Genomic DNA, 22,775 nt, shown 5'->3' on the forward strand with positions numbered 1-22,775 from the left:
ACCCTGGGGAGGTTTCTCCCTCCGCGCTGCCGTTCTGGGTCGGCCTCCCCTTCCTGTCCTCGCCAGCTGGGTGCTGAGGGGCACAGGGTGGCTGGGCCGGGCTCCTTGGTGATGGGTCCGGGGGAGAGCCAGGCTCTCCGGAGGATGTGGATAGAACATTCCATCTCACGGCCGTGCCAGCCATCTGCACTATACCGAGCCTGCCCAGCCCGTTTCCAGGGGAGCCAGGCAGGCGCCCCTCAATGGGAGCTCTAGACTGCTGCAGCTGCGGGCTGGGGGTAGGCCATCGTGGCTCCTCCGCATGGGTGAAGGGGTGCCCCCGGCAGGATCAAGGTGCAGATGGGGGTATGGGGGATGGCTGGGGCGCTCAGAAAACCGCTCACAATTGACTGCAGAAAGATGTCAAGAGATGAACGGGAAGCCAGGAGGGCAAAAGGGAGATGGAAATAGAGAGCAGGAGGGAGCAGGTAAGGGATGGGGGTGGCGGTGGACCCCGCAGGTGGCCCGCTCAGCCACGCGGCCACCCCCACTGCCTTGGACCCTCCTGGCGACCACGCAGGGAAGACAAGACGCTCTTTTACAGAGAACACTGAGGCCCGGAGAGATTAAATGACTCTCAAGGTCACTCAGCAAACTGGCAGCAAAGCTGGCACTGCAAGCTGGTACGCTTGGCTCCAAATTGGGGCACTTTCCTCTGTCCATACAGCTATTCCCTCCCCCCGCAGCACCCCTCAAGTCCTGACTCAGGCAGGGAACTGCACCCACCGGGGCAGTGACCCTCTCCACCACCCGCTCCCACACTGTGCGATCTGGGGGGCAGAACTCTCCCTGAGCCGCAATGCCTCGGGGGTCTCCCCTAGCTCCCAGTATAGAGACGAGATGATGTCCATGCCCCTGAGACCCTGTGGGTGCAGGCCCCGTTTGCTGCCCTCATAATCCGGCAGCCGCTCCCGAAGTTCACGGGAAACAGGCAGAAGAGAAACCACTCCAAAGGCAGGGCTGCGGCCTCACAGCTGCTCTGCAGCTTCCAGGCGACACATGGCCTGAGCTCAAGCTCGAGCTCCTTCCTGACCCCTAGAAAGTAAATCACACTTCTTCGGGGATCTGCCAACTCCCTGTAAAAGCTCCTTTGGACCCGGAAGGCAGGCGACAGTCACGAGCTTGAGTAGTGAAGGCAGAGCGACATCACTTGCTCAATGACAGCTCTCCCGCTGCATTTAAATGTATGAACTGTGGATCTAAAGCCAGATCAACGTGCTTGCTGGACAGGTTGTCAACTGGGCCACTCCACACCCTCAGCCCTCTTTTCTGGGGTTATCTGGCTGGCTGGTAAGCTATAGGCACAACTCTGCGGGCTGGAGCTTCCAGGGGAGGTTTGCTTTCCTGTTGCAAAGGCACAGATTTTTCCAGAACATTCTCGGTCATGAAGGAGTCTGCCTAGCAAGTTCTGCTTCCCCTGTTTTCAGCAGGAGTGAGGCAGGGGTGGGGTCAAGGGTTTCAGGCCCGATCAGGGGCAGGAAGAGGCACCCAGAAGGCCAGGGTGACACGCTGTAGCGAGTCGTCTTTCACGTACCCCCCAAGCTCGCCTGCCAGGTTGGTCTTGGGACTGTTAGCAGCCTCCTCCTGCTCAAACGGGACCTCACGGCACTTCTCCTCCGGATGCTAGCTACTTCTAGAACCAAGGAGAAAGAATTTAGCAAATATGCTTTGACATAACTCACATTTGTTTTGGGCCAGGAGTCTGGGGCGGGGGTGGGGTGTCCTGTTGCCGAAATACCAGCAGGGGGAGAACCAGGTTCACGAGTCCTACACTCTGGGTCCCCGTGGACACGTGACCCCCAGAGGCCCCTGTGTCTGTGGGCTGTGCCTCCCCCGTGGGGAGCTCGGAGCAGGTGGTCCCACCGGGGACAACCGAAATGACGGAAAAGGCTCCTCATGCTGATCTGAGCTCTGCTTCCATGTGTGTTCTGCCCAGTGGGCCCCCTTCTCTTTGAACCACCCATGCAGCCCCTTGGCTGAGTCATGTCCCCCTGGGCATCTGATGACACTTGGCGTCACTTGCCCACCGGCAACCAAGCACGTCCTGAGGGGGTAAACATCCTGACTTCTGATCCCTGCACATGATGCATCTTGCTTAAACGGATAAGCAGAATTAGGGCCAACCCTGTGCAGCCTCCTCTGCAGGCACAATCACACCGTGTACCCCGCGGAAGCACGGCCAGAGCGGGGGCACGGCCTGCTCGAGGTCACGGTCAGAGAGCTGAGATGCGGCGGAGCTGGGATCCGAGGCTCAGGCTTTCCGGCTCCACATTCTCGGCACTCGGTTCACTCCCATCACCCATGGGTGCCTCCTTCCAGAATATCCCCACCCAGCTGCCCTGCTCTAAAGATGTTTCGGCTTGCCGACATCCTTCGAAAAAGGACAGGGGTAGCAGAACCAGGCACAGCATCACGTCACCTGCTCAGCAGTGAGCAGATGCGGCCGTCTCCTTCCCTGCCAGAGGACGGGGGTCACCGAAGGACCCCGGCCCACAGCCAAGGCCAGCCCTTCGCCTGTGTCTACACAGCCCCGAGCTGAGAAGCGGTTTCAACACTTTTCAATGGTTGGAAGAACTCACAGCGCCTGAAAATTGCACGATGCTCAGATTTCTGGGTCCGTAAGTAAAGCTTTGTTGGTGCACAGCCACGCCGGTTTGTTTTACCCACGGCTGCTTTACTGCTACGGCAGCACAGCCGAGTGGTTGCTGAAGACGCTGTGTGGCCTGCAGGCCTCGAACAAGGACGAACTGGCCCTTACAGGAAGCCTGCCGACCCTCGTTCTAGGACAAGGTCATTTCCACGAGGGCCGCCTTGCAGAAGCCGCGTCTCACCGCCCGCTCAGCAAGGGCTCCAGACGCGGAAACCCCGGTGACTACCTGGCACCCATGCGTGTGGAGTCACGTGCAACCCTGCCCCACGCCTGCCCTGCCCGCACCCACCAACACCCTGTACCTGTTCGTGCTTCCCGGGCCCCAGGTGGGGGCTTGGCCCCCTCTCTGGGATATTGCAATTAGGAAGCCCCTGGCACCGTGCTCGCCGCAGGGTCCCCTCATCAGTTCTGGTCAAGCCCATGGTTTGCTGACTTGCAAGCCAACCCTGCGACTCTGCTCCGAGGCCTCATCTCAGGAGGTCATGCCCTCTTCTCCCAGGGATCTGATGTCCCTTTTAACCACCGGTACCCAGGAGGCGGACCCTGCAGCTCTGTGACATCCCTTTCCGAAACCTCGCGACGGGGACAAAGGCAAATGCATGTGAGCTTGGTGTGACCTCCAGGGCTGGCCTGTGCCGGGGCGGGGACACGCAGCACAGTCCGGGGGTTCTGGACTCGCCGCCACAGTTCCCACCGCCGCCTCCCCCGTCACCCCAGGTGCGTGTCAGAGTTACTCCAAAGCCTTCGTGGTTTAAGGGCCCACTGAGTTTTCTTCCCAGGAGACAACGCCCGCACATGTTATGAAATTTTTCCCCCAGGTGTTCAGGACAGGCCACGTGGAGAGGCCTAATCTAGACAGTGCTTGGCTCAACTGCCTGAAGGAGTCCTCCACCTCGAAGGCCCGGGAGGAGGTGGATGGGGCGCCACAGCCCGCAGGCCGAAATAGCTCCACATGACTCACAGAAGCGGGGGCGAGCAGGGCGGTGCCAGCGCATCTCAGGGGAAGGGACCCCCAAACCCTGCCTGGGGGGGTGGTCTCACCTGCTCCCCACCCAGAGATGATGGGGCAGGAAAGGGGAGGTGGGACCTCAGAGCGTGACCTCCCCAGGCCTAAGGGTATCTGCAGGTGGAGTTAGAGTAAAGCTCTTGAGCAATCACCCCGAATTTAGGGGGGGCCCTAAATCCAATGAGGGGTTTCTGTGAGAGAAAGAAAAGCCAAGGATCCCCAAGGACACAGGCAGAGGCCATGTGAAGACACAGCTGGGGACTGGGGCGGGGCAGCCACGAGCCAAGGGACACCAGGGGGGCCTGTGGTCCTACAGCCGCCCCAATCTTGGATTCCCGGCCTTGAGTACTGTGAGAGAACACATTTCCGTGGTGGTAGCTCCCCCAGCTTGTGGCCCCTTGTTATAACAGCCGGAGGAAACTAAGACACTGGCCACGGGCTCAGCAGGGCCCCGCCCCCCGCCCCCTGCTTGGCCGGGGTGATGGAGGGAGGGAGCAAGGTGCACAGAAGCCGTTTGCAGACCTCGTGTGGCCGCGAGGTCTTCATTACACTGCCCTTGCTTTGCTCGTTTTCCAATGTATTAACTGACCATGAGTGGCCTTATCAATCTGTCCCTGGAGTAAACACTACAGAGCTGTCCTCCGGCCGCGGCCAAGCTGCTCGCCGAGCAGAGCCCGAAGTGAGGACAGCTGGCTGCACAGCGCAGCCTGCTGCCTCCATCCCAGCTATTTTTGGCTCTCTATTTTTTTTTTTGCCTCATTTAGTTTTGATTTGAGTTGCTCTTACAGACCGTATGTTCTCTTTCTCACTCCTTCCCTGAAATCAAACCATGGTAGTATTTTTAACGCTGCCTGGGTTCCCTCGTGATCAGTGCAGGTGAGCCAGGCACCTGGGGAGAGGTGTCCGGGGTGGGGCCTCCTGCTCCAGCCGCAGCCGTGCAGAAGCAGCCCACCCTTGGCAGGACGCGGGGACCTGTCCGGTCCTGGGGAACAGGCTGGGGCTCGGGCCGAGGCCCCGCACTGCAGTGGACTTGGAATGGACAGGGGCCGAGGGACACCCAGGGAGGGCTGTCTGCGCCTGGGGCTGGAGGTGGTATAGGGTGCCCACCCCAGAGAGCAGCCCCTTGAGGGTCATCGGGCAGGGCTCAGTGTCAGAGTCCTGGGGACTGAGTGCAGGCCGTAAGCGGCTCTTACTGTGTTAGTCCACTTACTCCTGCCCTGAATCCCGGGAGGTTGGTGCTATTATAGCCATGGATGACAGCTGGGGAAACTGAGGCAGAGTGGTCAGGGTGACCTGCCCATGGCCACCCAGTAAGTGGCAGTTCTGTGAGTCCATCCTCAGATCCACAGCCCTGTCCTGCCACCAGGAGAGACGTCTGGGGACAAATGAAGAAGCAACGAAAGGCCTCTCCTAAGATGTGCGGGACGGTCCAGACTGGGGCCGGATCCTCCCCAGTGCATCGTTCCCACCGGCAAACGCACTTGCGCTCAGATCTCCTCCTGCGGGAAAGCTTCTCCCACACCCTGCGGACCCCTTCCCTCCAAGACAGACTTCTCCAGACACCTGGTCCCCCACTGGCACCCACGTGTCCTACCACTTAACCATGGCCCCTCTGCTCCGGGGAAGCAGAGCCCTTGTGTGGCCAAGCCCGGAAGGCACTGTCCTCCTCAACTCCCCCTGGCAGCGTCAGGGCCCTGCTGGGGTCTCCAGGAAGTGCTTTCTCTTTCTCGTGACCCCGTTCTCTAGTGTCCCCCAGTCCCCCTGGAGAGGCTGGGGCTCAGTCGGAGGCCTTGCTTTCCCTGCTGTCACGCCCGAGCTACAGACGTCTCCCTGCTGCTCCCAAATGGGGCCCCGACACTCAACTTCCCTAGCCCTGCGCCCCAGCCCTGAGTGTCAGGCTGGCCCCTGGCTGTGGACATTCAGCAGGCACTCCCAACCTGGCCCGGGGAGCAGCGGGCACCCTGGGGTTCCCTCCTCCAGGACCCGCCCCGGGATGGTAGCTGCTCAACCCCAGTGTGCTCCCTGCCGCGGGCCCAGCCACACGTCCTGCCAGTGCCCCACCTCCACGGCCCCACGTCCTCACCTCGCTGGGGTGCAGCACCCCGACCCTGTCTCTAGCTCTCCCTCCACCCCACAGTGACCCGCACGCCACATGCAGCCCTGAAATGTGTAAGTCAGACCACCTCTCCCCCCGAACGGCAACTGTTACGCTGGAAACACAACCCCGTCGTGGCGACGCAGCCCGGCGGACCTGCCCTGCTCCTCCATCACTGTGACGCTGGCTGGGCACCTCTCCAGGCTCCGGCTCAGGGGACACGGTCTGGAGAAAGCCAGGAGGGGTCCCTGCGCTTGGGGGCTATGGTCTACTAGGGGGTGAGCGACAGACTGCAAATGGGTGAGTAACCAAGGAGAAGGTCGGCTCCTGATAAATGCCACGAGGAAACCCAAAGGGGCGGGTGGCGGTATGGCCACAGGGGGCTGGACTGTGCCACGAAAGGAAGGTCCACGTCGTCTTTGGAGAATGGGTCTTGCACAGGTGCCCGAGTGACGGCTCTCGGGGCGGGGTCCTCTGGGTTGCTGAGCTCAGGCAAGTGTCCCAGGAGAACCCAGGGCAGAGCACAGAGGCAGACCCCGGGGTGGTGCGGCCACCAGCCAAGGACGCTGGGGGCCACCAGAAGCCGGGAGAGGCTGGGAGGGGCCTCCTTGGAGTCCTGGGAGGGTGCGCGGACTGCCGGCACCTGGATCTTGGACCTTTGGCCCCCAGAACTGTCGTTTTAAGCCCCACAGTTCATTGGGATTTGTTTCAGCAGCCTTGGAAAGTGACCCAGTGGGCATGTGGCTGTTTTATTTGGGGTGGTCAGGGAAGGCCTTTCCCGAGAGAAGGGCAGGGGAAGCCTCTCGGATTTCTGGGGAACAGTGACTCCAGGCAAATGGAAAAGCAGGGAGAGAGAGGAGGCCTGGGTGCTGGAGAGGTGAGAGGGAGGGGACCCCCCAGGGCCCACATCCAGGGCTCTGGGGGAAAGGGGCGCTTGGGGCCGAGGCACCAGGAGGCCAGGCCTCCTCGGGACAGTCCTGGGCAACGGGGCCAGGTGGTCAGCTGGTCCTCTCCTGGAGGGCCTGGTGGGTCGCCATGAGGACGGGGTCTGTGCTCTGGGTGACCAGAAGCCCCAGTTTGTTTCTTGAGATCTCCTGGGCTGTGGCTTGCACAGAGACTGGGTGGGGGGCACAGGGGTCAAAAGCAAGAGCAGGGAGTCATGGTAGGAGGTTTGGAGCTCCTAGGGACAGTCCAGGGCCAGGATGCAGAGGAGGTGGATTAGAGAGGTCGAGACCACGGGGTCGGCTGTGGCAGATGTGGGAGCGTCAGAGGAAGGCAGGAATGCTGGTGGCCCCCAGGCTTCTGGGTCGCCAGGTGCTGAGACAGAGGTGGGCTCAGGCTGGGTCCAGTCCGAGGTGCCCAGGGGATACCCGGGCGGGGGGCCGGGGATGTCATCTTACTGGCTCCTCTGCAGTCCCTGGGCTCTACCTGAACGAGCTTCCTCCTCCGTGCCCCGGGGCCTTTGCACCTTCAGGGCCCACTGCCCAGGGCGATCTAGCTCGGGCCCCCTCGCATGCCCCCTCCCCAGCTTCCCCATCTCCTCTGTTCACCTGAGTGGTGATGAGGAGGGTCTCCTCGGCCTGCCCTTGACAGAATGGGCGACACCAGGCCAGCCATTTCACCCGTAAACTTGGGGAGGTGAGGTGGGGCAGGTGGCACCCCCCTGAACCCCCAGAAGGAAGCCTGTGGTGGCTTGGCCAGATTCTATAACAGGGGGCTTGTTGAAGCATGGCCCGCCACCCTGCTCACGCAAGAGACGGTTCTTGAATTTCATAGCTATCTACTTATTTTGATCCCTAGCTACTTATTTTACCCTGTAATTATGGCAAATGGCACTGGTTTTCTCCTTATTGCAAGGATGGCAAGTTTCATTTGAAAATACACTTATTTAAGAAAAAAAGAAGTGAACCAATTAAAAGAAACATGCAAACTAAATAATAGCACTGGCGGTGAGCACACATGACCCAAATCACAAAGAGGAAAGGTCAGGAACTGAAGGTTGGGGAACATTTGCCAAAGACAGGGAGACGGGAGGGGGACAGCAGGAGAGGAGGGGGAGGGAGGTAGCAGGGGCAGGATGAGCCCTCCCCGGGAATCCCAGAAGGGGGTGCAGGACTCCATCCCCAGCAGACACTGGAGCGGAACCCCAGACCACTTCCAGGCCATCCCACAGCTCTTTTCTTTCCTTTGGAGCTAATTCTACACCCCCTTTGTGAAAGTGAGTCAGAGTTCCTCCCGTTACAGGGAGTTGATTGAGAGAAGTTAGAGACCAGAAAACCTAGGCAGGAAAGCATGTTCCAGGCCAGCCCTGGGGAGAAGCTCTGACAGGGGCTCTAGGCAGGAGGTCTGTAGCTGAAGGCGTGCACCCATGCACACACACCCATGTGTGTATACACGCATGGGCACACACGTGTGCACCCACTCCCATGCACGGGCACACACACACATGCACCCACGCACATACGCATGGGCACACACGTGCACACACACACACAGGCCCACGCCACTCACTGGCTGAGCCGCTGCCCGCCTGGCTGCCCGCTCTTGTACGCAGAGAGATGCATAGGAAAGGCCTCTCCTTCCCCAGGCTGGATGTTCGTCCCAGGCCAGGCCAGGCGGGCGTTGCATCGAGTTTCCCTCATCTGGAAGGACCTGCAAGCTCACGGCTGCCCCAGGACAGCCCCGGGACAGCCTCCTGCTGTTCGCCTTGAAAGGCAGCAGCAGCCTGTCAGGGCAGGTGAAGGATGCATGGCCCAGGATGACATGGAGGGTGCCAGAAGGACTCTGAGCAATGGCATGATTCCCCCGGACTGGGGAGCAAACCAAGCAGCAGAGAGAGGAGGTGGCTCGAAGCTTCGACCCAAGCATGCTCAGATACACCCAGAAAGACCGTTTCCACGGCCCAGTGGTGTGGGCAGGGTCTTGTCTCTCCCGGGTGAGGGGTACTGGGGAGCGCTGTGGCTTTCCCCGCTCTGGGTCCTGGGCGTGCCCAATGTCCTGCCTTAACACCTCTCACTGCAGCTACCCCCAGGGGAAGGTGGCAGGGCCACAGTGATGCCCCCTAACTCCCTGTACCAGGTGCTCAAGTCCCTCCAACACAGACAAGCCCCAAGGGACAGTCCCCTCTGCAGAGAAGGTAGCTGGGGGTGCTCGGGGGTTGCAGCACCAGGGGCTCAGGGGCTGCAGCAGAGTTAAGGCAGGGTAAGCACCGTGGATGCAAGCTGCGCTCGCCATCTGCAAGAAGGCGTTTTGCTTGTGAAATCCAAACCCTGCCCTTCACACCAAGTAGAAAACAACCCTCAGGTCTTAGTGGTCCACCTCCAGGATTCTCTGTCCACTGGTTCCAGTTAATCAGGTGCCAAGGAGAGGGGTACCCCCGAAAGGCAGTGCTTCCTGGCCCCCATACTTACAGACCCTGCAGAATGTCACCACATCCCGACCCCCTCTCTGCATCTGCCTCTGAGCGGGATAATCAGTGAGCCGAGGGGCCGGGGGTGGGTGGTGCAGCAGGAGCAGAGGCCTGGGGGGGCTCCGGGGGACATGGCCCCCACCCCCCACGCTGAGGGCAGTAGTGACGGACATGCCGTGTGTTTGCCCCTCCCCTTTCTGGAGCATCCAGAGTAAAAGGAGATTAAAAAAAAAAGACACCAAAAAATGGCTGAGTCTCCTCTCAGCCAGCCTGGAATCTTCTAAACTGAGCCCACATAGGAGAGAAGCAGAGTTGAAGGGGTTTGGGAGGAAGCGAGGAAAGCTTTGCAGTTAGTGCTGCAACCCTGACCCAGCACAGCCAACCCTGACTCAGCACGGCCAACCCTGACTCAGCACGTCCTGGTGACTGACACCGAGGGGAGGCCCCGCTGTCGGGGGGAGCTGCTCCGAGCGGCTGCACAGGCTTCCCAGGAGCAGGAACCGCTTACACCCAAGAACGGGAGAACAAGGGAGAGGGCCGTGACCTGGCGATTCCTGGATGGGAGATTTTGAGGGGACGGCTGCTCCATTTAAGACGGCCTTCTTGGGGCTCTTCCTGGACCACCCAGCTGCCTGCCTGCCCCTCTGGAGTCCTGGACACGCCTAAACCCAGGGAAGGGCCCCCCATGCGGGAGTGGGGGCCGTGAGGTCGGTTCACGGAGTGGTGGGTGTTCCCATCACACCTGATGACGCGGCATCTGCCTGGAGGTGCACTGGAGTTATGTCCAGCCAGGCCCCCTCCCGGCTCCCCAAGGCCCACTGCTGGGCCCCTCACTCACCAACACCCTTTGGGGCTGCACAGGGCCGTCGCTGTGCCTGGGGCAGGACTCGAGGAGGGAGCCTGGGCTCAGGAGCCGTCTGCTCTGTGGGGTTGGGGACTTAGATTTTCCCACCCCGTCTGTCTTCCTGCAGATGCAGGCCTCCCTGCTCTGCAGGCCACATGGTCTGAACAGAGACATCTGCAGATGTGCCCGGTAAACGGTAAGTGCTCAATAAATGTCTGCTTATGTGGTTTGCACAGCTGAGGCCAACTTGGGCCTCATTTAAGCTCTCTGAGCCTCAGTCTCCCTAAAAAGGGAAAACCCTGCCTCCAAGGGTGGTTGTGGGGGCTACCTGGGGGCCTGTGAGGTGCCCGGCACCAAGGGGGGGTGCCCTGGTCCCCCCGACCCCCAGCACCTGGCACCTGCTGTTACTGCACCCTGGGGGATTTCAGGAGCGACCCCTGAAAGCAGTGGGGGAAAAGCCCGGGCTCCGTCTGCAGGGACAGTCGGAAGCCTGGGAGAGAGATCTGCTCCTTGGATCCGTGACTTCCCCCGTTTTCCAGGGAAGCACCCCAACCGGCATCTCTGAGATGCTCCCCCCGGGTCCCTGAAGTCTCCAGAGCGATCCCCCTCCCAGGTGAAGCACGGTCGTCATCCCGAGAACAGGCTCACCCCCCAAATGCCTCCGTCCCCCCAATACCTCCGTCCCCTAAATGGGATGGCTCAACCGGAGGGGCTCCGTTGGCCACAAGGCTGGTAAGAGGCAGGACTGGGCTCTCCATGCCCCCAGGCTGCTGAATCCCAGCAGGTGTGGCCGGAAGGAGACCCCACCCCACATCCCACACCCCGATCCCACAGGAGCCCTGGGTCCGAGGCGGGCAGACACTCCCTGATACCCCACCCTCCCGCACTCTCCTTCCGCAATCCCTGCTGAGGGGTCAACTATCACCCGACTGGAACATTCTGGAGGGAGCACTGCGGTTGGGGGTGGGAATCTGTGGCAGAACCCCCCTAGTCTTCTAAACCCTCTAACTCAGCAGGTTGTGTGTGGAGCAGAAAAACAACCTCTGCCGGGGGGAGTGGCCCTGTGCTGCGGGGTGGACCCCCACATCCCTGTGAGCTCCAGTCCTGGCTCTGCTCCCCACCTTGGCAGGGAAGAGGGGTTTGCAGGGAAGTTTCTGCAGCTCCCTCTGCCTCAGCATTTGTGAACCAGGCATGTGGGGCTCCTCCCCACTCCCCAGGGGACTGTAAGAATAAATAACAAATGGTTACAAAGAGGATTATGGTCCTCTCCCATGTGATAAAGAGGCATAAAAGATTAATCTCTTGCCCAGGCAACACTACCCCAGCAATCTGAAAGCCAGTTTTACTCCACCACATCCATTAAGGGCTCTGCTGAATTAAAAGAGACGCAAAAGAAAACCGTGAGGGATTGTTCTTTCGCAAGAACAGCGTTAACAAAAAAATTAGTTTTTAGGTGAAAATGCTCATTGGGGTGAGTGGTGATGAGGCTACTCGAGACTCCCTGACACTCGTCCAGGCTTTGTGGGAGGTAACTGGGTAAAGGAGGTTCACAGCCTTAGATCCGGAAACCCTATTCATATAAATCGATCCTAAGGAAGTGGCTCTGGAGAAGAAACAAAGTTAGCTGCACGTCAGTGTTCACGATGGCCTTACTTGGAAGAGTGGAAAGATGGTGGGTCTCTAAGGAACGAGGGTGTAAGGGAATTATGGGGAAACACTAGGAGAGGCCGTGGGCTCCCTGTTTGGGAAGGTGCTTCTGCTGGAACGTGGAGAGGGCAGGGGTGACGGCACACACGGGCGAGCGCCCAGGGCCCCCCTGCCTCGGAGCCGAGGCCCCTCTCTGGCGGGGAGGGCTCCGTGCGCCAGAAGCAGGGAAGGGGACTCCATGAGGGCAGGGGTGTCAGCGGGGGCCGGGCTGCCCGGGCTGGGGGAACCAGTCTGTGCACCCCTGAGCTGGCGACGCCCCTCATCTGACAACCTGGTGACCCTGGCTTGGGGGCATGTTCTTGGGTAGCTGCAGGACCCGAGGCGGGGCAGAGCACCTGCTGCTCTTCGTTCCCTCACCTGGGTGCACAGGTAACCACGGCCCCGTCCCCCAGGAGATGGGGAGGCCGGGGGGCAGATGCAGGTGGGTATTCAGCAGGGTCCTCGGCCAACGGCAGCTGCCACAAGTACCGACAGTGGCGGTCATTGTCACTGTTGATATCATCGTCTCCCAAAGGGTCAAACGGAGGCCACAACTCATCTCCTTGCAGAGTGAGCACGTGCTTTCCGCCATCCCACCCCTGCCCCCAGCTCCCCTGGAAACACGCTCCTGGGACCGTGACCTGCCTGGCATCTGGGAACACACTGTCTGGTTGCCCAGGGATGACTTCTGCAGGGAGAAGGCACTGCCTCTGCAGCAGGGGCCTCAGGGTGAAAACGTGAGCAGCCTCCTCACTGCAGCCACCATTGAGGCCGTGGACCGTGTGAGCTGTGCGGAGGGACAGAAGGACGGCAGCCTCTGCCCGGATGCCAGGTGGCTCGGGGCCTGGGCTGTCCGCCTCCGATTCCAGGCCCAGGACCACAGCAGCCTGGGCATGCAGGTGGCATGCACACGTGGCTCTGCTCGGCCGGCTCAGCCCTGCCCCGGGCACTGCCTGCTGTTCAAGGTGTGGCAGGATTGTGCCTGGGGGGGAGACGCTTTGGGGAGGGGGCAGTGAGCAGAGCCCTGGGCTTCAGGCTGGCCGCCCCCCTGGCCAGGGCCTGCTGTGCCTCTCGGCCTCTGACGGCTTCTCCCTGCCCACTGCAGCCAGCCTGGGGGAGATGAAATCGGGGAGCCCGTGGGGGGACACCTGCCTCTTTGCCAGCCCCTGGGGAGTCCAGGTTTGGCCCAAGTCTTCAGTTTAAGGATCTAGAGCTTGTGGAGCGGCTGGAAGGTCCCCGGGTGGAGGAGAGGACGAGAAGAGGAGGCTGGAAAGCAGGCCTGGCCGAGGGCAGGCTCAGGGCGGACCCACGGCCTCATTCCCTAAGCTGAGCTGCACAAGGAACACGAGGACTTGTCGGAACTGTGGCACGTGACCCCCAACCCTCCCACCCTCCACCCGCAGCAGCGAGCCCGGGACTTCACGGTAGGGGGGCTGGGAGGTGAGGTCAGCATCGGAGACGGCACAGTGACACCACCACCCCCCGACGTGGACTGCAGGCCCTGGGCAGCGGCCACACCCCCGCCTTCTGGTTCTTGGATCAATGAAGGAACGAATCATGTTCAACTCCAGGCCTCTCGCACCCAGCCGCGGACTCGGAGGGGTGGCCCTTCCCTCTGTATGACTTCAGTTCCTCGAGTTACAACAAGCCCACGACGCCCCCTGGGTCCCTTTTTCTCCTTTTTGGAAATATTACTGTTTCTTCTAAAATACCATTTCAGGGTCCCACGTCTCTCTGTTTGGGGGTCTGAATCCCAAAGGAAGCTGCTGCCCAACCGCCCCCAGTGGCCTTCCCAACCCGTCTTTCCGAATGAAAAGGAAAAGGGCAGTGGCATTCCGGGTGCCCCGGGAGGGTCTGGCACTGGCCACTTGCTGCCTTGGGCCCCTCACACTGCCTTTTAAAGGGTGCAACGTGGGCAGGGGGCACTTGTGTTCCTGGGGGGCCGAGGGTGACTGGGAGCTGAGATTCACAACTGTGCTTCCTGATGGCAGGACCCAGCGTGTGTGTCCTTCCCTGGGGGGCAAAGAGGCTGAGGCGGACCTGGGCCCGCTGTCCTCCCACACCCGGACAACTCCTGGCTTGGGAAACTAAAAATACCCAGGTGGGAAAGTCAGGACCCCCTGGGGCTGCTGCAGGAGAGGTGCAGGGACGAGAGGGGCGAGTGTCCAGGACAGCTGGGTGGCAGAGCTCCAGGAAGATGAGGGCACAAGCCCCAGGCACTTAGCATCGCCGGATGGAGCCATGTTCCAGGTGGACTGGGAAAGTGACAGCGGCACCTGCCACGCACAGCAGGCAGCTTCACGCATCCCTGATAACCAAGGAAAGCCTGGGGCCCCTTCCATCAGAGCCTCCAGCTCTCAGTGTTTCCCGGGCGAAGCTTTAGGGAGAAGTGGAAATGCAGGAAGGTTCACGAATAAACTAAAGTTGCTCGGAACCTGCTCAGAGGGCGTTTGTACCCCATGCGTCAGCGTCCCCTGGCAGGCGGAAGGCGGCGCTGGCGGAGCTGCACCCGGGCCCCAGGCCTGTGCTCTGGGAACCACGGGGTGGTCCCGATGTGAGGACCGAGGGCCGAGGACCCCTCAGCGAGTCCCGGCCCAGACAGGGCCACCAGGCCCCGTGCCCTCTGCAGCCGCAGTGCAGAGCTGTCACTGATGCGGGAAGGCTGTGCCCCGGCCCTGCGAGCCCACAGGGGTCCCCCGAGTGCCCCTGTTGAGAGGGACACAGACTAATGCACAGGAGAAACGGTCTGTACAAGGACAGATGGACAGACGGACGAGGGTGCGGCCAGGGCCCCGCTTGCCACCGAGGTGGCGTTCCTCCCTCCTGCCCACTGAGCCCTGGAGCCAGCAGCTCTCTCTCCCCGGCCTTTTCTTTTGCTCTTGGTTTCTCAAGAGCCATTTGGGCGGCAGAGAATAAAGCAAAGGCCGCAGACACGGGCGCCGAACTGCTCAGGTTCAAACCTCAGCTCCTCCTCATATTAGGGTCGTGAGCTCGGGAAAGTCACTTAACCTTGGGGAGCCTAACGGGGACGGCAGCAGGGACTTGGTGGTGGGACAGCGAGAAGTCAACGAGCCCAGGCAGCGCTGGGGCTCGGGACAGCTCGGCAGGGGTTACCCCCCATCCGTGCACCTCTCATCGGGGGGCCAGCTCCGCCCGCCCCCTCACTGGCAGCTCGGACCCCTGCTACCCTACGTGGAAGGAGGATCATTGCAGATGGGGAGTTAAATGAGGTCACCGTGGAGCCTGGGGTCCTCGTGAGGAAAAGGAGGTGAGGCGCAGGGGGGAGGAGGTCAAGTGACGACGGCAGCAGAGGTGGGAGCCACTTGCCTGCAAGCCAAGGACGGGCAAGGACGGGCAAGGATGGGCAACACCATAAACCACACGAGGCGGAGGAGGAGCCTCCCTGCAGGGTCAGAGGCCGTGACCCCGCCCACACCCGGATTTCTGACCTTGGCCTCCAGGCTGGGAGACCACAAGTCTCTGCTGTTTCAAGCCCCCCAGTTTGTGGTCCTTCGTGGCAGCAGCCCTGGGAAACGAAGAGACCACCCTGAACTCACTGGTCTCTGGAGCCGGCTCCACCTCTCGCCTCAGTGGGAGCTGCCCCCTCCCTGGCTCTGGGCTAATACAGGGCGTCCCCCTGTGGGTCCTGACCTTTGGGTCCTGACCTTCACCTTCCCACCCTCTTCACTCCGGGACTAATCTGGGGTGACTGTCCTCTCCCAGGACACGGGGGTGGCAGGTCCCCGTCTTCCTGATGCCCTTGGCTGAGCCACAGACCTTGAACCCCACCTGGCAGCCCCAGTATGGCGCCTCCTGAGCAGGACACCTCTTCCTGCCCCTCTCCTGTCCGGGCGCCCCAGGTGGACCCAGCACTAAAAGCCCAGGGGTTTCCTGGGCCCCCCTCCCAGAACCAGCTCGGCCCAGTCCACGGCGGCTGTGGCCTTGATTCTTTCCTTCCCACTCCCTCCACTTGTTCACTCAGAAAAGCTTTTGGGGCCCGTACCCCGGGCCAGACACGGGGGTACGGCAGCAAGCGAAACAAAGTCCCCCAGCCTCGGGGTGGGCATGCTCTGCCGCAGTGCCCCCACCACCAGGACCCCTGCCCGATCCTGCCCACGGCGGTGCCCACGGCGGTGCCTCCAGGCTCCCTGGACATTTCCCACGGCTCCCACGGTCACGTCCCCACTCTCACCCGAGCTGCTCTCCGGCCACTGTCCAGCCCACCCGTCCACCCTCCAGGGCCTCGTCAAAACCTGTCCCTCTGCCAACCCTTCCCTGCCTCGCAAGGTCTGGGTCAGACGCCCCATCCCCGTGGCCTCTCTTCCCCCATCAGAGGGGGGACCCTCCCCGGCTGCCCCTCCCCTGCGTTACTGCACCCCTCTCCCGGCTCTCAGTGCCTGGCGGGTGGAGGTGGGTCCTGCTCATCCTCGGCCCTTCGAATATCTGCTCACAGGTCTTTATTCATTGTTGGTGTTTACAGGTTTCAAACAGTACTTTAAGCTCTGTTTTTTCAATGTTGGGTTCCCCAGAATCTCCTTGTCTGAGCATTCTAGTTATTCCTCTAGAAGGGGCGGGAAGGGCACTGCTTCCAGAGAGTTGCTGCCACCCGAGATCCCCAGCCGATGTCCAGTTGCTGCTGCCCTGGACGCGAGTCTCTTTTACCCCGAGCTACCATGAAGCTGCCAGGGGTGGACGATGAAACACGTCCCTGTAAGGGAGGGCGGGGCGCTGGGCTGGGGGCTCCACAGACAGACGCCAGGGGTGCACGTGCACCCTGGTCAAGCTGCTCTAGTTTTTCTAGAAAAATGGCCACATGGGCTCCAGATGGGGCAGCTTTGGGCCCCGTCTGTGCCTGGAAGGCACTGAGGAGGGCTGGCATTTACTAGTTCCTGCTGCGTGCTGGGCACCGGCCTATGGCTACTTGCGAGGTGAGTTGAACCCTCTGCTGGGGCCAGGGCCATGATGGGAGGCAGACAAGCCTGTGGAGGGGGCCCTGGAGGGCTGCGGGACCCCCAGAGTCGCCCGCTCACTGGGGCACCCGGCTCTACAAGGAACGGGTTGCAGGCTTGTGTCTACACCTGCTGTGGGGATCTGAGAAGGATACGCTGTGCTTGGTTGTTGCCCGCTGAGTTAGACGACGCCCCTCAAAGGCTTAGCACCCACGGCTCCCGGTGGCCGTGGGGACCTGTTCTAACTCGGTCTGGAGGGCAGCTGGGAAGCCGGGGAGAGGGGCCCACACCTCTCTGTCTTCCCTTTCCTGATCCTGTTCTTTCTGGCATGGCATCAAGGTGGACCGTTCCAGAAGTGTGGGTGCTGGGATGGCGGGGAGACGGGCAGCCTTCAAGGAGGACGTGCGGGAAGGCAGGAGCCAGCAGTGGAGGTAAGACAAGTGGGGGGGGGTCACCCTGTAGGTTACGCGCATGTGCCCCCACCATGCACACCCGTCACAGAGGCAAGAGTGGCCCCCGAGACCCCACGCAGCAAGGGTCTGAGCTGGACACGAGGACGTGCTGACGGCAGGTGCCATCAGGCTGGGGTGGGCAGTGTTGCAGGTGGAGCCAAGCGCTAACCCCGTGGTGCGCGAAGGGGAGGCCGGGCCTGCTGAACTTGGCGGGACGTGGCGAAGGGTGAGAAGACCCCAAGGAGGCTCCTGTGCGCCTGGGCAGGGAGACGCAGGCACCTGCCAAACATGGGCCAAATGGACGGAGGCCAGGGGTCCCCTCAGCCCAGCTCAGCGGGATCGAGGCCCGAGTCTCATTGTCTCCTCAAAGACTCGCTCCCAAGGAAGCAGGTGGAGGGGCGGGGGGTGGGGGGCTGTGGGCAGAGCAGGGCCTCCATTTCCCGAGAGAGGAGTTTCCACGGCCTTCAGACTAAATCCTGACCCTCTGTCCAGCCCACCTGCCCGTCCAAAGAGACCTACGAGTGGGCAGGTAAGAGTGTCTGGAATTCGCTGGTGGGACGGGCGGGGGGTACCCACCTCGGGGTCCTGGCACAACTGAGGTCTCCTTGTTACTGGGAGGCTGGGGTCAGTCTTGCTGCTGCTCTGTGGCTCAGTTTCCCCACCTAGGCCAACCAGCCTACTTCATGAGGTTATTTACAAGGACCCAAAACAAAGCATTTGGTCAAAAGTGCAGCTTAGAGTCAGGGCGGGGAGGGTCGGGGGGAGGTTCTTCTCTTTCATCTCACCAAGGGGCTCAGCTCCCCTGACCCCCGTAACTCCTCACTCATCCCTTCTACTATGTTGAACAACAGCAACCTTGTGCTGGGGGCCTGCCAGGCCCGGCAGTGCTGGACTCGCCAGAGAGTGCTCTGCGGCAGGTAGCACTGCTTGCTCTGTCCCCACCAGCCCCTCTAGTGAGTGACTCGGACATCTCCCCTGCCTGTCAGCAACACCCCAAAGAGGCCTCCCAGGGGCAGCCACACGCTGGCCACCAGTCATGTCCATGGGGCATTGGTGTCTCCTGTCAGGAGAGCCAAAGGAGAGAACGGGGCTCAAGTCAGCAGGGAGGCGTGGGGTCCGACCTGCCCCGGCACAATCCTCTGTAACCCTGGAGAAGTCACTATGCCTCTGAGAGAGAAGACGCTGGGCTGCATGATGGCCAGGAAAGCCCCTGCCGGCTTCCAGAGGCCTTTTCTCCACGAGACGACCCCTCCTGGCTACTGGGGGTGGGGTGGGGGAGGATGTGGGGTCTCCGGTGCTGGATGCCTTCAGAGGTGGCCCTGCCTGAGCGCCACCCGCAGACGCTGCTTTCTGCCACATTATTCCTGGAAACAAGCTTTGATTCCGGAATCTTTGGTGACCTGAAGGTCACTGGGAATTGAGTCAAGGACTAACGTGCCCTGCTTCCAGCCAGAGGCCCCGGAACCAGAAACACATCCCCAGGGTCCTCTAAGTGGAGCGGGCGTTCCTTGGATGCAAACTCCGTTGCCACGGCCTGACACCCAACAAACAGGCGACTCTAGAAGAGGCCTCCGTGCTCCAAGCTCTCACCAGAAACGGCCAAATCAAAACTTTGTGCCACTAATTCCTCCTGAACCATTTGGGTTTCAGGAGACCATTATAAAAGGAAAGAAAAGGAAGGAAGCAAGCTAGCTCAGGGATACGAAGCCTCCCCTAGCACCTGCTGCCTGGGAAACCCACTGGGCAAGAGCCTGTCCTGGCACATCTGTACACTGTGACTTCTGCACAGGTGTCTTTCCATCCTAGCTCTGTATCCAGACCCACAAATATCTGGAGGGCAATTCCTGGGTTTCAGGCTTTTTTGTGACACCCCCCACCCCCACCCCTGGGCCGGGCTTAGTCCCTAGCACTGATTGGCACCCACGAAGCATCTGTTGACTGGCAGAGCCAAGGGAGCCACAGAGAAGTGGACCTGGTTTGTAAGGGGGTCCTCTATCAGGTTCAGCACCTGGTGCAGCCCAGACACTGTCGGTGCCGTTGGGGCTGGGTGTGGGCTTCGCCAGCTTTCCTAGGGGGCTGCAAGCTGGCCTGATGGGTCACTGATCTCAGGGTCAGGCCCCATGCAGCAAAAGCACAGGGCAGGAGCCCAGGGACTGCACACGTGCCTGGCTCTGCAGGTGGACACGTTTGCCAAGCAAGGCAACTGTCAGGTGGGTAGATGCCAGGTCCCCACACAGGTCCCCACACCCTGCAGCCTGGGGCCTGAATGCCGCTTCCTTAGCTCAGCTTTCTTGGCTTGCTCTTGGCATTGGAAGGGGGCTGACATTTTTGAGGGGGAGGAGAAGTTGTAAAGAAAGAAGAAATCCTGGATCAACAGACGGGGGGACAGCTGTGGCCTGAACTTGGTGTTCTTGCTCCTCGGATGTGGATGTATTAATTTCCATAAATGCTAATGGCTCATTTCTCCAAGAGCTATTACTTATGTCATCTCCCCTTGGATATGGTTCAATGCAGGGCAGACGAATGAAAGGGAGGAAAAGGCAGCCCCCCCCACTCCTCTTGGGTACCCTGCTCCCCACTCCCTCCCAATCAGGCAGCTTCAGGTCTGGTCTCTACAGTAGCCCTGATAATTGCAGGGTCAAGATCCCCTCCCTTCAGCCCCACAGCCAGGTCCCTATTACGACAGGGAGCAAAGAAAGTTACCCATCCCAAAATTGCTGAATCACAAAATGAGGCTGAGCAGGAAAGTGGGGGTGGGGGTGGGGGTGGGGGTGGGGCGGGAGGTGGTGGCGAGGGAGGAAGACAGGAAAGGTTTCCAAGGGGCTTCCCACCTGGAACGCCCCAGGATGCTCTAGGCAGAGCGTGAACCCCCTGCAGGAGCCTCCAGGACAACGCCGGGAGGAGCGGGGCCAGGACGGACTGGGTGGGGGGTGGGGGTGACAGGGGGGCAGGTACACGCGTCGGCCCCCGCCGATGCTCTGCTGCAGGACGCGGTGCTGCAGCTGGGGCTCTGCATCATGCGGGAGGAGCAGCAGGTAGGGAGGTGGGGAAGTGCTTTGTGCCAGGGCCGCGGCGGGAGGGGAAGGGAAGAGACGCTCAGGATGAGGGTAGGGGGTGGTGATGCGGAGATGGGGGTGGGGAGCACGGGTAGCCGGGGACCTGGTGCAGTAAGAAAGTGTCAAGGTCCTGGGGTCCTGGGGAGGGAATGCCCAAGGAGAGGGGCTGGGAGCAGAATGGTAGGAGGAGGGGGGATAGGGACCAGGAGAGAGACAGAGGCAGCGGCCAGGACGACGGATGAGCCCTCAGGGGCGCAGGGAGGAGAGACCCGGAGGACTAGAACCGGGAGAGCCCCGAAGGGGGCTGCGCAGGGGCGGGAGAGGAGATGGGGAAGGCCGGGAGGAGGGAAGGGGAGGAGAGGCTGCGGGAAGAGGGGGGCGCAGGGCTGGGGAGCGTGCACCGCGGGGCGAAGGGGAGGGATGGCGTTTGGGGCAGGGGTCGGGGTGGGAGCTGAAAGGCCAGGCGGGATGACAGCGGAGCCCAGCGAGGAGGCGATGGGGGAAGGGAGATGAGGGAGAGAGCGGCGAGGAGGTGAGGACGGAGGCGGGGGCAGCGACGCAGGGCTGGGGACGAGCAGATGGAGAAGGGACCGCTGTGCCCGCCGCAGCGCGGGCCTCGCCGCCGCCCTCTCGGCGCAGGTCCTGGGCTAGCGCAGCCCGCCAGGGTCTCCCCTGCACTCACCTGGGGGCTCCAGCTCCGGATCCCGGGACCCGCTCCGGATCTTCCTTCCCGCCGGGTCCCTGCGACTTTAGCACCCCCGAATCCCGCTCGCTCCGGCAGGTTCCGCCCGCAGCATCCACACCTCGTGGGACGCTCGGAGCCACGCCTCTGCCAGCTTCTAATAGGCTGTGATTCACGCCAGTCACATTCCCATTGGCCGCGGGATCGCCAGCCATGCAAATCAGGGTGAGGGCCCGCCGCCACGCTGATTGGCTGATGCTGGCTAAGCGGAGCTTCGCGATTTGGGCCCCGATTGGTCGCGCGGTCCTGACGACAACAGTGACGCGAAGCGCGAGCGCGCGCGGTGTGCGCCGCTCTCCGAAGCTCCTTCGGCGGGTGGCGGCGGACGGGCCGCGCCCCCCGTCCGCTCCCGGCCTGCGAGGCTGCGGCTCAGGGGGGCACCGGCCGCGGGGCCTCCGGGTCCGTCGTGGGGGCGTTTCCTCGAAAGCGTGGGTCTGGCTGCCTCCGGCGCGGCCGCGGCGGCGGGTCTCCTAGGTAACGCGGCCCGCGGCGGGCGGAACCGTTACTGTGGGCTCCGTGGGGGAGGTTGGACGGGCCCCGGGGGTGCTGGGCGGCCGCAGAGCGGGCCGAGGCCTCGGGGCGGGGTTGGGGCTGACCCGACCAGGCCGTGCGTGGGGGGACCCGGGGCTTGCGGGGCGCGGCGGCCGGGTCCCCGAGCCGTGACCGCGTCAAGAAGTCTTCCTTACCCCGTCTCGGCTCGTGGTGCGGTCCGGGCCCCGCAGGCGCCTGTCTGCGTCCCCCTGAGGTCGGGTCTCCGCACTGCAGCTGCGTGGAGATCACGGCGACCCTGCGGTCCTCGGATCGACCCACCCTCCTTGCCCGGCCCGCGAGGCTCTGCCCCCCGACCCTGCCTGCCTCAGGCCTGCCCTCGAACAGCTCCCGCCATCACCCCCCACTTCCCAGCCCTTGCGTCCTGGACGGGGTGACGGGTCCTGGAGCAGCCGCGGGGCCTCCACGCGCCTCTTCCTCGCCTCTTGCAGGCTGCCTTCCACGACTCCTCCTTCAGACTCGAAGGCCTCACTTCTGGAAATGTCTTTAGTGTCTGGCTTCTTAGAAGACAGCTGGCTTCTCTCGGCTTACGCGTCAGTGTTTGGGGAAGGAGACTGGCCTCACACTCAGGTGGAGTTGAAGCAGCAGGAGTGTTTTAGATGTTTGTGGACATTTTCTAACTGCAGTCCTCACTACAGCTCAAGGCACCCTCTGCTCTTCTTTGCAGTTATCATTATTCACAACCAAGTATCCTTGTGTGCTCACTGGAATCCATTCTGCCTCTTTCCCTTTCCCTGTCTGCTGTGTTCAGGGTGGTTTCTCCATCCAGGCCTGTACTCAGAGAATATTTGTGGAATGAAGGAATTCCAGGCAGGGTTACTTTGACCTTCAGTTACTTCCCAAAAAGCTCCCCCAAACTCTGCCTTTGGGTCTCAGACATTCCACATCCTATTTACTTCTGGGAAGGGAGCACTACGCTCCTCCTTGTCTGGACAGCTCGGCTCCTGCCAGTCCTCTCCCTGGGGATACTGTGTGTTAAGTGCCTGCACAGCTTGTTGCTCCAGCCTCCCTGGTTCCCTCTTCCCCCAGCTGCACCCCCAAATCAGAGACTGGGTTAGATGAATCTCAGGGTGCTTCTCGCACTCACCCCCCTGGTCTTCCTCCCCCATTGGCTTTGAAATTCTTGAAGGCAGGGCCTTCGACAGTCTTGCTCACCAGGCCAAGTGCTGGAGCAGACTAGGTGCTTAGCAAATACTTGTCCAGTAGAGCTGGAGTAGCCAAGACCTCATGGTAGTGTCACAACTGCCTCGTTTTGTAGATGGGACAGATGCAGGGAGGACAGGAGACTGTCCTGAAGT

At 61.5% G+C, this 22,775-nt stretch overlaps 2 protein-coding genes across 6 annotated transcripts in view; one reads left to right on the forward strand and one right to left on the reverse strand.

The window, feature by feature from the left end:
• Positions 1–20,998, reverse strand: part of KCNAB2 (potassium voltage-gated channel subfamily A regulatory beta subunit 2) — an 84,368-nt gene extending 63,370 nt beyond the window's left edge. The window contains exon 1 of the mRNA XM_037828678.1: positions 20,869–20,998. The gene's annotated coding sequence lies outside the window, so the exon portion shown is untranslated. The remainder of the gene's footprint in view (positions 1–20,868) is intronic.
• A 233-nt stretch (positions 20,999–21,231) lies between these two features.
• Positions 21,232–22,775, forward strand: part of NPHP4 (nephrocystin 4) — a 148,927-nt gene continuing 147,383 nt past the window's right edge. For 4 of the 5 annotated variants that reach the window (XM_037828681.1, XM_037828683.1, XM_037828684.1 and 1 more), the window contains exon 1: positions 21,232–21,402. The gene's annotated coding sequence lies outside the window, so the exon portion shown is untranslated. Of the gene's footprint in view, positions 21,403–21,908; positions 22,048–22,775 lie in introns of all 5 variants that reach the window. The other variant, XM_037828682.1, reaches the window with a different exon arrangement.

This window comes from Choloepus didactylus, chromosome 2, assembly GCF_015220235.1.
Source record: "Choloepus didactylus isolate mChoDid1 chromosome 2, mChoDid1.pri, whole genome shotgun sequence".
Classification (NCBI taxonomy): domain Eukaryota; kingdom Metazoa; phylum Chordata; class Mammalia; order Pilosa; family Megalonychidae; genus Choloepus; species Choloepus didactylus.